We start from the raw sequence: 1016 nt of genomic DNA, 5'->3' as shown, positions 1-1016 counted from the left end.
GTGCATAGAATNTGGAATTTACCTGCATACTTCCCAACTGTTTCTGAAGTGCTGTTAGTTGGGCTGAAATGGCTGTATATGCATCAACTTCATGAAGACCCATAGATTTCTTCGGTTGCACCCTCTCATTAGGTCTTTGATAGTTGTTGCTTGCCAGAACCTCAAGCAACTCGTGAGCTTCTTCCAGAGTCTTATTTTGTAATGCTCCCTCCGAGGCTGCATCTACCATAGTTTGCATATTCACAGTTAATCCATTATAAAATGTCTGGACTTGCATCCAAACTGGCAAACCATGATGTGGACATGTTCTTAGTAATTCTTTGTATCTCTCCCAAGCCTTATACAATGATTCTGACTCTTCTTGAATGAATGACGTGATGTCATTTCTCAAGTTTGCCGACTTTGCTGGAGGAAAGAATTTGGTCAGGAACTTCTGTGCTAAATCAGTCCATGTGGTGATTATTCCTGTTGGTAGTGCCAGTAACCATCCCTTAGCTTTATCCTTCAATGAAAATGGGAATAGTCTCAATCTGATTGCATCATCTGACACTCCGTTTGATTTGAACATATCACAAATCTCCAAAAAATTGGCAATGTGTAGATTTGGATCTTTCTTCAAATCCCCCCTGAACTGAACCGACTGCTGGATCATCTGGATGATTGCCGACTTTATCTCAAAAGTGTTGGCTTGGACCGTTGGTCTCGTAATGCTCGACCCACTGCCTTCAACTGTGGGAACAGAGAATTCCCTCAGTGTTCTATTCTCTGCCATCTCTACAACTATTACTTCTGGTTCAACTGTAGCTTCTCTTTCTCTTCTTTCTCTGTTCAGTCTTCGAGTGGTTCTTTCAATCTTAGGATCAACAGGAACCACTGGCTGACGTCTTGCTCTTCGCATAAACTACACAGAAAAATAGCAAGAGTGAAATCACACCAAACAAAGAAAAAAAAAATTTACGAAAATAAAACAAATAACACTTAAGTAAAAATAACACTCCAATCTAGCTAACACAAGA

General features: G+C 40.2%; 1 non-coding gene across 1 annotated transcript; it reads left to right on the top strand.

Moving 5' to 3' along the window:
- Window positions 1-287: 287 nt before the first annotated feature.
- Window positions 288-395, top strand: LOC116141185. Its single transcript, XR_004129749.1, has one exon. It is a non-coding gene; the product is annotated as a small nucleolar RNA R71 (small nucleolar RNA).
- The last annotated feature ends 621 nt before the right edge of the window (window positions 396-1016 follow it).

Source organism: Pistacia vera, unplaced genomic scaffold (assembly GCF_008641045.1).
Source record: "Pistacia vera cultivar Batoury unplaced genomic scaffold, PisVer_v2 Contig394, whole genome shotgun sequence".
NCBI lineage: Eukaryota > Viridiplantae > Streptophyta > Magnoliopsida > Sapindales > Anacardiaceae > Pistacia > Pistacia vera.
The sequence above is the reverse complement of the archived record's forward strand: the minus strand, read 5'-3'. Positions and strand labels throughout refer to the sequence as shown.